Consider the following 18,199-nt stretch of genomic DNA (forward strand, 5'->3'; position numbering starts at 1 on the left):
AAAAAATTGTCTGGGCGCGTGCTTCGCACGTCCTGAGATAAAACCCGCCTAGGGCCGCGTTTCACATGTCCTGAGATAACAAAGAAGATCGCCTGGGGCCGTATTCCACACGTCCCGAGATAAAACCCGTCCAGGGCCGTGTTTCACGCATCCTGAGATAACAAGAAAATCGCTCAGGGCCGTGTTTCACATGTCCCGAGGTAAAACCCACCCAAGGCTGCATTTCACGCGTCCTGGGATAACTCTAATCACGCTAAAATTGTGAGAAGATGAGAAAAGTCACTCGGGCTCACGTTTCACGCATCCCAAGATGAAACCCGCCTAGGGTAGCACGTCACGCGTCCTAAGATAAACAACCTCTTGGGCACGTGCTTCGCACGTCCCGAGGTAAAACCCACCCAGGGCCGCATTTCACACATCTTGAGAAAACAAGAAAACCACTCGGGCTCATGCTTCACATGTCCCTAGGAACAGGAGAATGGTGTTCGATAGATGCACGAAGGTAAACAAGTGCGATAGATGCACAAAGTGAACAAGTGCGATAGATGCACAAAATGAACAAGTGCGATAGATGCACAAAACGAGCAAGTACAATAGATGCACAAAACGAATGCGTGCAGGTTCTCCTACTGAGACACGAATGATGACCTAACCAGAACCCCTCTGAATGAACCATACATACAATATCGTTTGCCGGTTAGGAGGCAATACAGTGACAATGGTTGTTCTATGCAAGATAAGCAACCGAAATATAAAGTTAAATGAAGGCATGTTCTATGCATTAAACAACATGCATATTTTGTGTGTGACTCATAACTGATGCAAGAGACGCGTGCAATATATATGTGAAGTAAAATACATATTCTAAGCAACAACGTAAAATGTATATTCTATACAACAAAGTGAAATACATATTCTATGCAAGGAACAAAGTGAAATGCATATTCTATGCAAGGAACAAAAGCGTAATTTGACACACACACACACACACACACAAAAAAAAAAAGAATTCAGTAGCAACTTCTTTGAACCGATTGGAATTTGATGTCGACACACTTTTCCTCATTTTCACCCTTCTAGGCTTATTCCCCTCGAGTTTCTCTTGAGTTCTGTGCACTTTTCTCGGCTTTGACTTTTTCTTCCATTTTCTCTCTCCTAGGGTTGACTTTTTCCAGGTTTACCCTATTTTCTTCATTTCTCTTCATTTTTCACCTACTATTCACCCATTTTCCAGATGGCGAATGGTGCACCATACGACGGGGCCCCTCCAGAGGTTCTCCCCGTATTTCCACCTATTTTCGAGGCAAATAAGCCGGTTGTTGCCGAAGTGGCTGGAGGTATTGGGCTGAGCTCGAGGCAGAGTTTGAGCCTGAGCCTGAGCCTGACCCTGAGCCTGAGCCTGAGCCTGAGCCACTACCAGTGAGAGTACAACCATTTGATTTGGAGAGGTACCATCCCCAGACACATATCTTACCAGCCGGTGACATTAGGCGCTTTAGTCACTTCGTTCTCTGTGTGCCGGAGGATCTCCTGCTGAGGGAGCCGACTTCTCACCTTCCATCCGTCGTCGTTGAGGTATGAGCTCTATTTTCATGCATTTCTGCCTGTCTTTACTTGCATTTCTTGCACTACCTTTTATCTGACTGTACTTTCATCACTGCCATATCTGATTCATCTGTTCTTTGCCACAAGGCGAGTCTCATGCCTTCAGAGGATACGGAGCTACGACCGCACGAGATTGGTATGAGGAGCTCCCTGTAGGAGTTCATGACATTGTAAATGAGACCAGCTTTGGCCTATTCTACTCCAGCCTGACACGGGTTATTGCGAGCCATCCTCTTCTAGGCGCACTTGTGGAGAGATGGTGGGACACCACCAACTCTTTCCACTTTTTCATTACTGGCGAGATGACGATGACTCCCTACGACTTCACTATGCTCACCAGCTTAAACGTAGGGAGTAATCCGATCCCGTTTGATACAGACATGGGGGAGTGAGAGATGGCCTTGGTTGAGTTGCTGGGAACGCATCCACCCATATACCAGATAGGCATGGTTAGATATAGCTCGTTCACAGAGCAGTTCAGAGGGAGCGAACCCGAGACCATAGAGGAGCTAGAGCAGTACGCCAGAGGCTTTCTGATGTTCGTCTTCGGTAGCACCCTATTTTTGAACAGGTGGAACACCGTAGGCCTATATCTGTTGAGCGCTCTGGTGACCCTTCCTCAGGTGCACTTCTATGACTGAGGCGAAGCTGGCCTCGCCACCCTGTATGGTTGCATGAGCTCTACCTCCCGCCTAACAGGAGACTTGATCGGAGGCTACTGGCGAGCCTGGGAGGTATGCATCTCAGTTTTATCTTTGTACTTTACATTTCTTCTCTACATTTTATGCTTTACATCTATTTAACACCTGTTCTTTCCACTTTGCACTTTACATATCTGTTCATGCTTTGTGCTTTCTGCTTTACACTTTCTGTATCTATTCATACATTGTGCTTTCTACTTTGCACTTTCTGTATCTGTTCATACTGTATTGATCACATATCACTGCATTTTCTCTGCAGTTGTAGGTGTATGCTTATTTTCTGACTCTGGCTCCAAAGCCCATAGAGGAGCTCCCATTGGCAGTCCCTTACTTACGAAGGAATGACGGCCGGCACCAGTGTAGGACCCGTGAGACATTCACATTCTTCCACCATTACTTCGACATAGTAGTTGCTCATGAGGTAACCCAAAACATAGCCATTTTTTCTATACACCTGTCTTGATTCACATTTAGCAACTGACATCAACTAATAATCTATACAACCTTTACTTGCAAATCATATGGCAGCCATGGGCCATGATGCCAGCTAGGATTCAGGACCAGTACACCGAGGCCTGGGCCATTTCTCGCTTCTGCATCCTACTTGAGCGCCTAGTCTACTAAGCCTGGTTCCTGAGCGAGCGGATCGTGTGCCAGACTGTGGGCCTGCTTGACCCGATCTTTCCAATGGCACTGCCAGAGTCCATGCGATCAGCAGACAGCCTATCCATTGATGAAGTCACTCAGTTTATGGTGGGCTTGGATGCTGACTACTTCCGAGCAGAGGGCGACTACGCGACCTTTATCCAGACACATCTCATGCCACCTTTGACCGGTGCTTGTGGAGGTGAGGGAGCGAGAGCTCCTACTGTGAGAGAGATGCCTAGAGTGACCAGGGCGACCAGGGAAACCAAGGCCCGTGCTAGAGGGGCTTCCCAGGCAAGACAGAGGACTAGTTGGCCAGAACTTCCCACCGCGCTGACATGCTTGCGGCATACCGAGAATGTTTATCAGATCCTAATTGAGCCCGCAGCGGCCGGGCATGAGCTTGTCGGGGTTAGAGGCCCGACTAAGGTATGGACCACTCTTTACCACTTGCACTCCACATTTCATTTTAGACATATTCACTACGAACACTAATTATCCAAATGCACTTGTAGGCATCCATTGAGTACACAGGAGGCGCTCTTGAGCTGATAGCCTCCTTGATGGGTATGATATAGAGGAGGGAGACGCTACTTGGTCTCCACGGCATCTCGATAATTTCTCCAATTTTGCACTTTATGCTATCAAATTTTCACTGATGCATTTCACCTGTAGTTTCCCAAACTGCACTAATACATCGTATTGGCACGCTGCATTCACACACTGTACTTACTATATTTGACTTCTGCATACACTCATTCTGCATGGCACGCTTGCATCTGATACACACACTTCATACTATGCTTGCATCCGATACACACACTGAAACTGATATATGAAAACTGTCCTTTTCAGATCCTAGGTATACCGATGGCTCCAACGCCAGCAGCGACAACACCTTCTCCAACAGTAGGGAAGAGAGGCAGAGATAGTGCCCCAGAGTCCTCTCCTCTGAGGAAGAGGACGAAGAGGGCCTCTCGAGCCTAAGGCGGCTGGCGCTAATTTTTCATATTTTTGCTTAGTTTCTTTTTGTATGGTAGCATTAGCACATGTGTAGCCTCAGGTTTTATTGCTTTAAAAATTGTACTCCTCTTTTGTAAAAAGCCATGATCGGAATAAAACCCTCGCAGTTTTTATGAAAAGTGTTTGTCATTTTTACATCATGAGCACCACATTAGCATGAAATGGACATAGAATTGAATTGGCCAAGAGCACTTGATTAAGACAATGTTCTTAATCGGGTAATGAATCGACCAACAATCCAAATACAAAAAGCAGCATACAACTCGATAAGCAAAATACCAACTCGATAAACAAAACAAAACAACTCAAATACAACTCAACAAACTTGCTAAAACCAAAAGGACTCAAAACAAGACCTTAAAAAACACACAAAGAGCAGAACGAAACATATGTTTTCAGCATTGTTCAACACAAAGGTGGATAACAGGGCTGAAAAGAAGGCTGCAGGCCAGAAAAGAAACTTGCCGGCCACCTGCCGGCCATCAAGGTGCAGAACCTCCAGATTGTTAACAGTTGACTTCCACTCACTGCCTTATCTTCTACAAAAGGTTGAACTTCGAGAATTCTTTATTTCAACTGCAAATTCTTCACAAATGGAGTCATTTTTCACCGAAAGACTCTCGAATTGGACAGCGACTTTAGACGGCTCGGAAAAGGTAAATTTCTAGGGTTTTGGCATAAATGCACTTTTTCCGTTGAGCCGATCTCCATTTTGTTTTCCATTCCTTCATGCCACGGCTAGGTTCTGGGACCCGATTACACTCGTCTTTAGCTTCGGGGGACAAGAAATGTGCCAAATAATTGAAGAATTTCAGGCATTAATGGAAACTCGGCACGACGAGAAAATCATGCCTCAGCCCCGTTTTGGTCACGCTCAAGCTTTGGGACAAATGTGTGGGCTTACTCTGTACGAGGCTCGATCTCTGGCCCACAACGGAGAGCTAGATATTTCCAGTTTGATTCATCGATTTTCCAATGTTGGTGACTGCGGCAATCGTCTTTGGTGGGGTTTTCAGCAACATGCCCTCTGCTTATGCACGCTAGCTCATTTCCTTCTTGCCCCTAGTTTTGGCAAATCCAACATTCAATTAATCGAAGTGGCCCAAGGTTTGAAAGAAGGCAAGAGTTGTATTAGTTTGGCACTGGCCGAGACTTCGATGGGCTTAGACACATGTCATCGGCGGGAGACTACCAAATTCGGGGGGAGTCTACTACTTTTTCAGGTAATGTTTCCCACCCTTTCTCATATGTGTTTCTCGCATCGCTCGGCACTCATGCTCTATTTTTCTTTCAAAACCCTTTTCTCACTTTTCTCTCATCATACATCTCTCTATTCTTTAATCTCTCTTTCATTTCACCCCTTCCTAGGTGTGGCATATGGATAAGCTGAAGGTAATGGACTATTGCCCTAAGTACTCAACTCGCGGCTATTTCTTCCGCCACCAACTAGTGGATTTCTAGAATGAAGGATGGTGGTGCCACTGGATGTGCAACAGGTCTGCTGTTGACATAGCTTGGCATTACCCCTGGCTTAACCTGACCGAGATGAGCTACAGCATGGCTCGACAGCCCAGTGTTCAGTTGATCAGCCTCACACACTATGTGTTCTACTTCTCTTTTTGGTTTAGGCGTCAGTTTGGGCATGATCAGATCTGCCCGAAGGAGGGGATAGAGTACCCAGTTTTATTCCTGATCCAAGGTTCACACTTGGCTAGATACCTCACTACTTGGAGGACGAGAGAGCTTCTAGCCCCTGCCCCTAGTTTTAGTTGCGCTGTTTCTGGCGAGTGTTTGACTTGGCTCGAGGATGAGGCACAAACTAGGCCCACTTTAGCTTCAGAAGCTTCCACAAGCACGAGCGGGGGACGCGGGAGCACCTGACTTATCTATGCCCCTAGTTTATTGTTTTGACCTTTCCTTTAATGTTTTTTTTTTCGATGTAATAAAAGCAACTTTGATTTGTATCAGAAAGTTGGAGAATTTTGTATTGAAATAAATGAAATTAAAGTTGTAAGCACTGAAAATTTTCCCTTTTGGTCCAAAAATGGTCTAAGTTGTAAAAGGTAAAATTTGAACAAAATCAACTTTTATTAAAACTTTTCAAAACCATTTTCAAAAAGGATCACCACTTGACATGCACGAAATCAATCCTCAAGATGTACAACCCCAAATCCAAATATCACGAATTGCCCCTTAATTGAACACCACTGCTCAGCATTGTAACTAGCTCTTCTCTCAGAGTGGAGATCCCAACCAAACTCTTAAGTAAAGAACAGACAAAGTTGAACTGATCAGACACGTGGACAGGACAATTGATTTGGAGATGCTTACGGCCGGACTTCAGGATGAAGTTGCCTACATATCCCAAAGATGGGAATCAAGCCTTACGTAGTTCAGTTCGGGTTCACTCGGGTATTAACTCTCTCCTTTTGTGCTCTAACTTTTGCAAAGGCCGCCCTTTAGGGTTTTCAACCTTACGAGCTCAGTTTTTCTTTATTTCTATTTTTGTGCTCTAACTTTTGCCCAGGTCGCCCTTCTGGGTTCTTGGCCTAGTGAGCCTCTCAGGGATCGTATTTCTTCAACTTGTACATGTTGATCTGTTGGGAAAATTCTAGGCCATCCAGGTCCATGAGAATAACAACTCCACCCGACTAGATAGTTTTGCTAGTGTAAGGACCAGTCCAATAGGGTCTGAACTTGCCCCTAGGGTCATCGATGGGAGCTTGGTTGTCTTTTAGCACCATACACTACTAGAAATATGACCTTTTGTGACTGATTGTTTAACCGTCGCAAAAAATTACTTTTTACACCACAATCTAATTGTACTCTAATTGTACTTAAAATTCCAAACGCGTTATTTCCCAATCCTGTCTCCATTTCGCGCTCTCTTCGGCTAAAGAGACCTCCAACGGTATGTCTCTCTCTCTCTCTCTCAAAATCTCACTCTCCACTCTCTGTCGCACGACTCTTTCTTTCGATTCTCCACTCTCAATTTTATTGTTCATTTGAAAATTTTGATCAATTGTTGATGAAGATTTGAAAATTTCGATCGATTCGTAATCGGTAAGCCTAATTTATATGAATGAATCCAACTCTCTCTCTCTCTCCCTCTCTCTCCCCTCCGCTGCGCCTCTTCTCCATGATGGACGCTTCTCTTTCTCTTTCTCACCAAAGCCAACTATAGAGACCTCTCCAATTTTTCAATTCTTGGGTTTAATAGAGTATTTATTTTCAAATTCTTGAGATCACTAGTGCAAAGCGGAGGTCTCGCAGTGCCTCCTCGAAGCTTCTCACTATAACAATCTAAAATCTACGCTTGATTGCATCTTCGATCGGTTCATCGATGTCAACTTCGTTGGTGTTGTGTGCTTGAAGGTTTGAAAGGAAGAGCTATCATGTCGCAATGAATTGGCGAATGAGGTTCACGTTGAGTATGAAGAGTTCAAGACTGATGTCATGGTGTTTTTCCTTGCTATTCATGATAAAACTGTGACTCTCGTCAGGAAACTACTGGTAATGTGATTTTAGTCTTTGATTTTGATTGCATCTGTTTGATCAATTTATTGTTTCTTGCTCTGTTCTATATCACAAAAGTCATTTTTGATTTCATTCTGCTTATTTTGAAGTGTTTCATATGTTAAAAATGCTAAGTGTTCAACGTGTTCATTTACATGTTTGTTTATCTGCATTTTGTTGATCTTTACCTCTCTGGTTTTTGTTTCAATCTCTTCCTATTTTTTGTTTGAATCTCTATGTGTTTGAAACCCCAAATGCCTATCCAACACCCAGCAATGTGTCTAGGAGTGGTATGACCACTAAACCATTTATGCCATTATTGTTCATCACTACCTATGGAGTACTCTAATAATGTGGAATATGTATTAGAGTACCTTCTTAAAATGCATGATTCACTTTGGTTAGCAGAGGAGCCAGATGACTTCTGTGAGTTAGTTTTGTGAGGAAGATGATAAACGTGACTCCTCTTTCTGCTTTAAAATATCTATTCATCTTTGTGGACAAAATGTTTGTGAAACACATTACTTTTAGTTGAATAAAGTTTTAGAGAGAGAGAGAGAGAGAGAGAGGAAGTTAAGAAGGGATCTGAAGTTTGGTGTTTTGATCGGATTGGATTGGATTGGATCGACTAGGTTTTGGAGGATGGATTTGGATGCGTTTCAGATGATTTTGTCGAATTTCAGAGTGAACGTGTGGGAGTTAATCGAAATAGCAATCACTGTGGCTTCGTTGGACTACGAGCACCAGTTGAAGGATCGGAGGGACAGAATCATGGAGCGACTCTACACAAGAACGAGCTCTGATTTGCATTTCCAGAACTACGACGTTGATCTCCAGAGACCCAACAGCGTTTCCAAAAAAGAGGCTTTGTCTTTGGATTTCATCAAGAAAGAGAGAAGTCATGATGATGAACAACGACAACAACAAAAGGAAGGAGGTTCGCCTTCAACTCCGCAGTCAATTCATAGAGACGATGACGATGACAATGAAGAATGAGATCCGTACGGAGGATTGTTCGATGATGAAGAGACCAGAATTCTTAACATCAAAGAACAACTTGAAGATCCAGACCAGGAATTCATTCAATTTTATCTACAATTATTGAATCTTAGTTTTCTGATTATTATTATTATTACAAGTATTAATTTTTGAAACTGTGTTGTTGAACTATAATTTCTTTGTTTCAGTCTGAAGAGTCCCAGGTTGAACTGCTTCAAAGCCTTGCAGATATGGATATAACATTCAAAGCACTCAAGGTAATTGAAAACATGTCTAATATATATACATATATATATATATTTCATTTTCATTCTTTCTAAGAGTCTCTATCTCAGGAAGCTGATATTGGAAGGCATGTGAATCGTTTGCGGAAGAATCCATCAAATGATGTGCGGAGATTAGTTAAACAACTCGTCAGGTTTGAAGATTCGAAACTAAAACAAACAATTTTGAAAGAAAATAGTGTATGTTTGTTTGTTTTACTATACACAGACATGGACAAATAGCTGTGGGAGTTGTTAGAATATGGTTTTTTTTCTTTACAGAAAATGGAAAGATTTGGTTGATGAATAGGTTAAGTTGAATACACCCAATCAACTTGGTTCTTCTTCTCTCATTGGTAATATCACCCAAAATTCTTAACCTTTATCTCTCTTACTTTCTCTTTGTAGATAGAATAATTACTTGTTTGAATTGAACTAAAAAAGAGGTTCATTAATGGTGATGGTGGGGGTGTTAGCAGCTGATGGAGACTCTCCTCAACAAAATGTACCACCTAGTAATACCTGAAATGGTCTTCACCACCAGGTAAAAGTTAGCGTTTACTTCCTCGCTTGGCTGCGCTTTTTTGATAAACAAAATATTTTAAGGTTTTTGTGAAAATTCCAAACTTTTGATCTCCAAAGTTGTGGTCTTTACAGGTTCCTGATTTTGCCTACTCTCCAAATCCACAAAGTAACTATTGAATCTAATTCCTAGCTCAATTGGGTCTATTTGTTTTTATCTTTTTGTGGATTTGATTTGATATGATATATATCAATTTTTTTGTCTTTTTTAATAAAAATTGTTGTAGATGGGAGCTCTGGTTCAGACAAGAACAACTCTAAACTAAAACCTAAAGCAAAAGTAGTTCCTCGAAAAGATGCTCCTCCTGCCAAACCGACCCATTCTATTCCCCTATCTGCTTCTGCCCCTCCTCCTAAGGTACCCTTTAAATTGTCCTCTATTTGGTTGATGAGAAAACTGAGGAGGAAATAAGTGGAAAGGGCATTTTTAGGTCTTTGGATTTTTGCATTTTTTCAATCATCCCCAAAAGAAAAACAAAAATGAACTCAATTTTAGGCTTTTTAGAGAAAATATTTTTGGATTCCACATTTTCTTTTTAGCAAGCACCAGCCTCCACGCGGTAGAAAGAAAGTGTTGTGAATCACATTACTTTTACTGTGAATTGCAGAGACAACAGAAGGAATCAAGCCTCGACCTTGAACAAGAAAACAGCTTCATGAGAATTACCAAGAAGCTGAGAATAGATACTTTACTATATTTTGGCTTTACTAGCATTCTATTTGAATTGTATTTTTGTCATAAAAGAACTTTTTGTATTAACTTTCACATATGGCTCCAATTTTGATACTCAAATGGAATGCCTAATTAAACTACAATATTGTCTGATTGTCATTACTATTTCTAAAATGCTTAACGTTACACTTTCTTCTTTTTTTTTAATTTTCGTGCAAAGGTAACAAGATGGTTGTCAAAAAACATGTTAGCATTTTTCTTTGTTTTTTGCGACGGCAAAATAGCGGTCACCATAAGTAGTTTAGGCGGTTACGAATAATTTGCGACCGTTGGTTTGCCGTCGCAAAAAGTATTTGCCACCCCCACATTCGCGACCCCCATTTGCCGTCGCATGGGCCGTCGCAAAAGGTCTTTTGCGACTGTATTTTTACTATTTGCGACGGCTTGTAGCGGTCACAAAAAGTGTTTTTTTTAGTAGTGATATCTCCCTCTTTGAGATTCCAGGACTTAACCTTCTTGTTAAAAGCCCTAGAAATCCTACGTTGATAGCCCTAAACATGGTATAATGCTTTCAGCCTTCTTTCGTCGAATAGCATTAGCTCCTCAAACTTGCTCTGTTGCTAGTCTGCCTCTGCTATTTGACACTCCTCCATAACTCACAGCGATGGGACTTCTATTTCAATTGGCAGAACAACTTCCATCTTGTAGACAAGAGAATAAGGTGTTGCCCTTGTAGACGTCTAGATTGAAGTTCTATAACCCCAGAGTGCGAATGGCAATTTATCTAGCCAGTCCCTATAGGTCTTAACCATCTTCTGTAGAATATGCTTGATGTTCTTTTTGGCAGCCTCAACAGCTCCGTTGGTTTGCGGCCGGTATGTAGATGACTTATGGAAAGTGACATTGGATTTCTCCAACAAGTCTATCACCTCCTTCTTAAAGTAAGAGCCATTATCTGAAATAATCTCATTTGGGACCCCATAACGGCAAATGATGTTGTTTCTGATGAACTTAGCCACATGCACTACTTTCAACACTACATAGGATAAAGCCTCCACCCACTTTGTGAAGTAATCAATTGCCACCAGAATGTATTCATGCCCATTCAACCCTTTTGATGTGACTGCGCCGATGACGTTAATTCCCCAGACTGAGAAACGTCATGGCAAAGTCATATTGTACAGTTTTGACGGTAGGATGATCATGCGATTAGCACGAATTTGGCATTTGTGGCATCGCCGAACAAAACCAATACAATTCTCATCCATGATAGACCAGAAGTAACCTTGCCTAAGAATCTTTCGAGCTAACATCACTCCATTCATGTGTGCTCTGCACTCTCCTCCATGGATGGCCTCCATCAGGCGCTTTGACTCCTCTTCTTCGACACACAACTTGTGCATTCCCAGATGAACCCTCTTGTACAGTTTACCTCCACAGATGATAAATTGAATGGCCATCTGCCGTATTGCCCTTTTGTCCTTAGCATTTGCCCCTTGTGGATAAATCTCCTTTTCCAAGAAGTTACAGATATCATAATACCAAGGGTTTTGATCTTGCGCTTCATCTATTGCGGCGATAGTCTTATAGGCTAGCATGTATCTCTGCTCAATGATGATCAGACACATCTAGACTCCAAGCAGAATGTCTATCATGAAAGATAGAGTTGATAAAGCATCAGCGAACCTGTTGTTCTCTCTTAGTAGATGCGTGCAAGTTAGCTTTTCAAACCTAGGAATTAGAACGTCCAGGGTTTGGTGATAAATCTTCATTTTTTCTTCCTTGACTTTCCAGTCTCCATTTGCTTAAGAAACAACTAGGTTCGAGTCCTCGATAACATCCAACCTTTTTGCCCCTAGTTCCAGGGCGGCTTCCAAACCAGCGAGAAATGCTTCATAGTCTTCTTCGTTATCGGACACCTTGAACGGGAGTTTGAAGGCTAAAGATATATGGGAATTGTCGGGTGTTATCAGCAACACACCTATCCCATAACCGTATTGATTGGACACTCTGTCAAAGTACATGCTCCAAGTCTCTTCCTCAACTTGCAGAATGGCTTCATCTGGGAACAGGTATTCTACCGCTTCATCCCTTTCTACTGGGTGGTCTGCTAGGAACTCCACTACAACTCTCCCCTTGACCGACTTGCAAGTGACATACTTGAGATCAAATTCGGAGAGAAGAAGCAACCAACGAGCTAGCCTACTCGTAAGCGTTGGTTTATCAAAGAGATACTTGATGGGATCCAATCTCAAAACCAGAATTACGGAGTGAGCTAACAAGTAGTGCCTCAACTTCCTGGTAGCCCATACCAAGGCTAAGCAAGCTTTCTCCAACGGAGTATAGCGGGTCTCGTAATCCAGCATTTTCTTGTTCAAGTAGTAGAAGGCTTTCTCCTCCCTATCCTCAGATTCCTGAGCAAGCATGCATCCCATTGTTGTGTCCGTTATTGACAGATACAGAATCAAAGGCTTCCCCGGCTCTGGCTGCAACAGCACAGGTGGATTTTGAAGGTACTGCTTAATCAGCTCAAAAGCGAATTGACATCGATCATCCCATCGGATTTCTTTCCTTTCTTTAGGAGACCAAAAAGTGGTTCACAAGTCAAGGTTAATTTAGAAATAAACCGTCTTATAAATTGCACTTTACCCAGAAAGCCTCGTACCTCTTTTTTAGTCCTTGGTGGTGGCATTTCTAGGATGGCCTTGATTTTAGAAGGATCTACCTCCATGCTCCTCTGTGTGATCAAGAAACCCAACATCTTCCCTACTGTTATGCCGAAAGTACATTTCTACAGATTCAACCTCAGTCTGTATTCTCTGATCTGTTGAAAGAATTTCGTCAAGGCGGTGTAGTGGCCCTCTATTTCTTTGGACTTGACAATCATGTCATCCACATACACCTCGACCTCTTTGTGGACTATATCATGCAAAATAGTGATTGTAGCCCTTTGATAGGTAGCCCCAGCATTTTAAAGCCCAAACGACATCACCCTGTAGCAATAGGTACCCCACGGCATAGTGAATGCAATTTTCTTTCTGTCCTCGGGCACCATCAGAATCTGGTTATACCCGAAAAATCCGTCCATGAAAGAGAGCAATGCATGGCCCGCGATGAAGTCTACCAACTCATCAATATGTGGCAAAGGGAAGTTGTCCTTCAGACTGGCTCTGTTCAAATCTCTGAAGTCCACACACACACGAATTCTCCCATCCTTTTTTGGGACTGGAACAATGTTGGTCAACCACGTTGGATACTCAGACACAAGTAAGAACCCTGCCTCTATCTGTTTGGTAACTTCTTCCTTAATTTTCAATGCCCAATCTGGACGGATTCTGCACAACTTCTGCTTGACGGGTCGGGCCTTGGGGTCAAGAGAGATCCAATGCTGTACAATCTCAAGATCGATTCCAGGCATGTCATCATAGGACCACGCAAAACATCTTTGAAATCTTTTAATAAAGTGACTAAGCGCTCGCACTCCTCCGAAGATACCGTGGACCCGATCTGGACCAGACGCGGATCCTTCTTAGTACCAACATTAAAAGCAATGATTTCATCAGCAAGGGATTTTGCAAACCTCTCTTCCTCTCGATTAACAAATTTTTCAAAACCAGAGGAATTCCTTCCTCATTGTTTTCATTAAAATTCTGAAAATCTTGGTCAACGCAATAAACAAGTGGCACAGAGAAATACTCAGAATCAACAGCATTCTCATTCATAAAGTCCAGCTCATCCAGCGCTTCAGTTATAACTGACTCAAAAGTAAAAGAAAAAGAGGACCTGGACAAGACCTTGGCATTCGGGTTATCACTCCTAGGAATATCGAACTCAGACTCAGAGGAACAGGAATCTAATTCCAACTCCACAGACTTTGTGGAATCAAATTCTAGCTCATTACCCAACTCAGAACTAGGCAGGTAGCCCTCCTCCAGCTGCCAGACGAGAGATGGTGCTTCAAATGCATCCAAAATACTACTAGATGGGTTCACACCTGGTTGGTCCCCAATCATGGAGATGGTCAGGTTATCCCTCAAGCTCTCTGAGTTAGCCGAAGGATCTACAAGGAGACATGCCAGTGCTGTCCCTACTCCAAGCTCACTGTTGTCTGAGTCACTTTCTATGCTCTGTTCAGCTTCAGCACTTGGTTCAGCCTTCTCCTCGGCATCACTATCTTGCAGCTACAAGTCGAAGAAGATTTCAAAGCCAGGAACACGCTACTTCATAGAATTCATCCAAGGCTTGGGAAAGCCGCAAAAGGGAAAATCTTCTCCCTCCCGAACAAAGTGACCATTTAACGTTCCCTGGATTAGCCTGTGAACGACCTCATAGCGTTTCCCAGCCTACTTGGCTCTAGCTCTAGCTCTACCTGCCATCTCTTCTCTTTTTCTGACCCAATCATCTTTGGTGGGCATATAGCCAAGACCAAAGGCATGTGGATTATGCGGCACATCAACCAATGCTGTGACCCCTTTTCGGCCACTTCTTCCAAGCCTCATTCCTGGAACATGTTGGAGTTTGTTCATGAAATAGATTGATTGGGCGCTAACATACATGCCCTCATCTGCTGCTAAGATGGTTTGTACTGCCCGGTGTAGACACCCCATTTTTTACGGCCCTTCAAGACTTAGATGTTCTTGCAGGTACATCTGGTGATGAGTCTGTTTGCTGACTGTAGACCACCCAGAACTCTCTCTACGCGCCCCCCTTTCGGAGAGGGCGCGAATTAGGTCCTAGCTACTACAGTTCGGACTCCTGTCACAGTTCTGAATCTAATCTCACAAAGTGCAATGTAAGATTGATAAATCACCAAAGAGTCCAAATCCGGCAAATCGATTTTAATCAAAAAGCGCCAAACATGGACTGCTTTGCCAGATTTTAGAGTCGCCACCTAAATATTTTGTTTTGGGAAATTTATGAAACCATGACTCGTGCCTAAGGCCACGTGTCCGTCATCACCAAAGTTGCCTCGGCTCGAGAACTTGGGTACAAGAGGGGAAGGTCCTGAAATGAGCACCCCCGCTCGCCCGATCAAAGATTGGCCTCTACTAAACATGATATGTTGTTTTTGAAAACACATGTGTTCTTATTCCAGTTCATTAGCTAACCTTACTATGTGATGCTCACAGCATACAAGTATAGACTAAATCGCTCGATCTGGAACAAAACATCTCATGTTTGTTTTTCGAAAATGGTTTGAAAGTGCTACTCGCAAGTAGGCTAAAATGCGGATTTGCCACCCTCAAGTGGGCTTAAAACATGATGATTTGCCACTTCAAGTGGGCTTAAAACTCGCATTTCATTAATTATTCCAATTCAAGCAATAAAGCCTTCATCCACAGGCATTGATGCAGTTATAGCATATAAGAACATAGCCTCATGGCAAGCATGCGATCATGGCAGTCACTTACACACATGCAAGGGTGCTAAAGCGTAAACACTTACAGTGTACTCCGAGCCAAAACAGAAGCTAGTTAGTAATCGATGCATGATCCTAACTATGTCAACAATGCCTAATGCAACACATGAAAAATGCAACTAAATAGGCTCGGCTATTCTAAGATGGCATGTGAGTGCAACACTCGATAACATGCTTTGAAACACGTATTCAAGTAAGTATTGAAATTCAATGCAGTTTGAATGATGCGCCGAGCTCGGTGCATACAATACGAATGAATAATGCACGCATGCAAAGCATAAGTATGCTAATTGAAACATGCCCTAAAACTAACCACTGAAAGCGGGTAAATAAAAGAGAGAAAGATGTAGGGTTAGAAGATATTCACACACACACGCACACTTATTACAACATTTGCCCTCTCGACGGAGGGTCCAAATGAAATGAAACCTAACTAGCTATGCTAATTAAGCTACTTATTACAAATTAATTAATTAATTAATTCTAGCTAACTAATTACAACACAAATCGATTAGCTAAGTGCATTAACTAATTAAGTACAAAACTGACGAATTAACTAGCTAATCAAAGCAGTTAAAAGGAGCCTCGGGGCGAGGAATGCATGCATGCTCGGTTGCTTCTTCCTGAAAATCCCATCACCTTGCCACCGGTTGCCTCTGTTTTCATTCGCTTCGATTCTAAACACCAAACCAATTCCCAGACTGCTTTTACTCCAGAACCAGAACAACTTTGAACCATCTTCAAGCTAGTGGACTGCCGGCCACCAGGGGAGGCTGTAGGCCACCTATCGGCCACTTAAGGAGGCTGTACGCCACTTAAAGTGGCCGGTCGGCCAGTTGCTTCTGCACACTTCCATTTTGCTGCAAACAAAGTTCAACAAGGGCAAAGCAAGGCATTTGCAGGGTATGTGTGTACAACCACCCTCCTTATCATTTCTCAAGCTCAAAGGAGTGCGAGACTCAACTCTCGGGCCACCAACCGAGCATCGCAATGCACGATGGCCGAGAAGCCGAGTTTGTACAAGTTAATGAATGCACAAGTAGCACACAAGACTCAAGAGGCCTCCACCCTATCATGCACAATCAAGGGGGATGGCGATTAAGAAATGAGGCACGTTTCATCACTTCAAGTATGAAACGTCCCTCGTTCCTCGTGTTTGGATTAACGTCCGATCCAAACGCATGCAATGCAACACACATGCAAATAACATGTTTATCTATCAATGCTAGAGTGGCATGTACGAGGCTCTATCATATAAGCAATGCACGCATGGCATGTTTAGAAGCTAAGGCATCAAAGCTAGTGAAGTGTATTACACATGAGGCATGGACTATCAATCTCAAATGGTCAAACCAACTATGGACAGGCCTACACCATGCCAAAACAATGGCAAAATCGTGCTGGAAATAAAGCATCAAAAGCTACAACAACATGCACATGCATTGGCTCGCAAGCTAGGAATTTAAACACAACTCTCAAATACAATGAAAGAGTGATAAATAAGAGAGCATGGCAGAGATATAGGCACTAAAACCATATGCCAAATGATGACATATCATGCAAATAACACAAACATATCATGCAAGAGGATTCAAGCATTAAAGCTAGTGAGGTACACAACACTAGGACTATGCAATACAATGCTCAATGGACTAAACCAGCTCTAAACAGACCTCATGCATGCCAAGACAGTGGCCAAAATGTGCTGAGATGGTAGCATGAAAGGCAACAAATGCATGCTCATGCATTGGCCCATGAACAAGGCATAAGGCTTAACTCTTGAAAGCACTTAAAGAGCGACATATATGAGTGTACGATGGAAGTATATGCTCTAAAATACCATGCCAAATGATGCCATATCATGCAAATAGCTCAAATAAAGCATGCCAAGAGACTTGAAATACAAAGCTAGTCAAGGGCTTTACACTACAACCATCCTAAGCAATGCTCAAATGACCTAAACCACTCAAAACAGACCTAAGGCAGGTCAAAATAGTAGCAAAAACATGCTAGTCTTGCAGCATAGATGGCAACAAAGATAGGCTCATGTATTGGCTCACAAACAAGGCATGAGGCTCAACTTCTCAAAAGCATTGAAAGAGTGATACATATAAGAGTATGACAGTGAAACATGCTCTGAAATCATATATCAAATGATGCGCCCAAGCAAAGCATGCTAGTGGACTCAAAGCACAAAGCTAGTGGAGGGACTTTACACTATGGCTATACAAAGCAAAGCATATGTGATCAAGACCACCCAAATCAGACCTAAAGCATGTTAAATCATTGACAAAAATGTATTGGAACCAAGCTAACACATGCTAGAAAGGTGGGCTAAAGCATCAAGCATGTAAAGCTAGTGAGCATGATTGCACTACAAGTGCAAAAACCAAGCAAGAGGTGATCCCACCAACCAAAATCAGAGTTAAAGCATGTTAAATAATGGCGAAAAACATGCTGGAATGAAGCCAATACATGCTAGAATAAAATGCCAAATCATGAAGCATGTTAGGCTTATGTGGGGATGTTGTTTTGGAAATACTCCTTTGATCCTAAGAGATACTGTGATCCTCTTCTAGTCACCTGAAAAGAGATAAACACTCCAGTCGGGGGTGTCAGGATTAGCACTCCGACGAGCAAGTTAGTCTCTGCACTCAAGATTACTTGTATTCTAAGTTAAGCTTCATAATTCTCACATACCTTTCCTTGACTGTTGTTCCACTATTTATACTCGTTTCCAGGGCCTCGGGGCCTGGTCCACTTTCTTCTCTCA

At 42.6% G+C, this 18,199-nt stretch overlaps 1 pseudogene; it reads left to right on the forward strand.

Moving 5' to 3' along the window:
- The first annotated feature begins 8,041 nt into the window (after positions 1-8,041).
- On the forward strand, positions 8,042-12,531 carry LOC114300302 (putative mediator of RNA polymerase II transcription subunit 26c; annotated as a pseudogene).
- The last annotated feature ends 5,668 nt before the right edge of the window (positions 12,532-18,199 follow it).

The sequence above is a fragment of the Camellia sinensis genome, chromosome 14 (assembly GCF_055761805.1).
Source record: "Camellia sinensis isolate YWXY chromosome 14, ASM5576180v1, whole genome shotgun sequence".
Taxonomy (NCBI): Eukaryota; Viridiplantae; Streptophyta; class Magnoliopsida; order Ericales; family Theaceae; genus Camellia; species Camellia sinensis.